The sequence below is a fragment of the Octopus bimaculoides genome, chromosome 8 (genome assembly GCF_001194135.2).
Source record: "Octopus bimaculoides isolate UCB-OBI-ISO-001 chromosome 8, ASM119413v2, whole genome shotgun sequence".
In the NCBI taxonomy this organism is placed as follows: Eukaryota; Metazoa; Mollusca; class Cephalopoda; order Octopoda; family Octopodidae; genus Octopus; species Octopus bimaculoides.
The window spans coordinates 87,088,608-87,090,732 of NC_068988.1; the positions used below are offsets into that span (position 1 = coordinate 87,088,608).

General features: G+C 31.2%; 1 protein-coding gene across 1 annotated transcript in view; it reads left to right on the forward strand.

Moving 5' to 3' along the window:
• The window catches only part of LOC106881243 (mitogen-activated protein kinase kinase kinase 1), a 152,012-nt gene that overhangs the window by 916 nt on the left and 148,971 nt on the right, over window positions 1-2,125 (forward strand). The window lies entirely within an intron of this gene.

Here is a 2,125-nt window from a genome sequence, read left to right on the forward strand (position 1 = left end):
TTATATATATATATATATATATATATATATGTATATATATATATTTATATGTGTGAGTGTGTGGGTGTATATTTATGTACGTTTATATAGACTTATGTGTATCTGTATTTTTGTGTCTCTTTGTGATAAGTTTCCTTTTCCTCTTCAGAAAGTCGATCGAAGGGTTTAAGATGTTTTGTTATGGATTTATTATTATTATTATTATTATTATTATTATTATTATTATTATTGAGAGAAGGATGATCATGTGTAAAAAAAAAAAGACGGAGAGGTAGTTGACTAAATTGGTTGATTATGTTTGGTCGCCCTCAGGCGATCATCTTTCAAACAATCCCTTCCACATCCAGAGAGACCGATAAAAAAAGAAAGCAAAGAAAAGTAAAGAAGAGGAAAAAAAACCAACAGTAAATACCCAACAAATATGTGGGTTCGATTCTGTTCCTTCACTATTGAACCAGTATTTGGTAATCACTAGCACCGACCGCCTTTAAATATTTGGAGGAGATTAGTTATATTCGTCTTCCACGACCTGAGTTCAATTCTCACAGTGGACAACTTCGTTTTATATCGATCTGGCGAGCAGATCTATAATAATAAAGTCGATGATTACCAGTCAAAGACTGGCGGAAGGTTTTCTCGATCCGTCGGAACCTTTTCCACAACATTTTATGACCTTTGTAAATTACTTTTGTTTCGCTTCTACAGTATTAACTTCCTTGTTTATTGTTTTATATTGCTTTTTCTTCCTTCACGCTTCGAATTACTTAGCGGGTATTTAACACAAAACCTTTATATATCAACTCTATTTTCTTGATGTGTTATTTTCGTTTTGTTTGTATGATTAAAATACAAGAAAGCCTTTGAATATTTCTCCCTCTACACGTTCGTCATTTGCTTTGTGTTAAAATACATCAAACCATTTGATTATCTTTTATATTGACTCCTTTTATGAATCAATAATAATTTTTTTCTTCTGAATCTGTAGCTGAAACACTAGAAACATTGATATTCCACGTCTGACATATCTTTTTGTGTTGTCTTACTTATCTAGTTTACACAGTTAAAATATAACTTCATTTACTTTGATTGCCATTTTCTCTTCTTTTTATTTACTCATTCGTTTCCGTGATTAAAATACTGTTATCAAAGTTTTTTTATTTTTCAGATATGTTGTGGTAGTTAGTGAGGTTTATCTAACCTTTCTTAATATATCAATCCATCTTCCTAATCATTTCCCCATTTTTATTTATGTCTCTGTGTCTTTATCTCTTTAGCGATCTATCTAATTTCTGTCTGTATTTTGTCTATAGATCTATCCGTATTTCTCTACCGATCTATCTATCTATCTATCTATCTATCTACCTATCTATTTATCTATCTATCTACCTATCTACCTATCTATTTATCTATCTATCTACCTATCTGCCTATCTATTTATCTATCTATCTACCTATCTACCTATCTATTTATCTATCTATCCGTATTTCTCTACCGACCGATCTATCTATCTATCTATCTATCTATCTATCTATCTATCGGTCTAGCTGTCTATCTGCCTTTCTCTCTCTAACTTTATACCAATACTAAAATATAAACTTTATATCAAAGTTAGCTTTAAAAGTAAAGTTTATAAGTTTATATTGATCATTTGCTATCTAGTGTTATTGGCGGTGTTGATGTTATTTAGCTCTAATCAGTTTCATCGAGCTGACTTATGACTAGAGGCTTTCCAGCAACGACCATTCCAAATAGTTTTCAACAATGGTGTATCTAAGACTACATTATGCAATATGTCCTTCCTTTTTTTCTTTAAAAACGGCCGAGTGTGATTTGAGAGAACTTTGGTATTCATTTCTAGTAGGTCGAACGACTCGTGTTGATGTTCTTAGGACTTCATGTTATGAAAATATTTGTGCTCTCTCTCTCTCTCTCTCTCTCTCTCTCTTTCTATCACTTTCCCTTTCTTTATCAGACCGTCTATCTATCTATATGTTTGTCTATCTATCTATCTATCTATTTGTCTGTCTGTCTATCTGTCTGTCTGTCTGTTATTGCTGTTTTACTGTATTTCTTTCTCCCCCCTCTGTGTATATATATATATATATATATATATATATATATATAT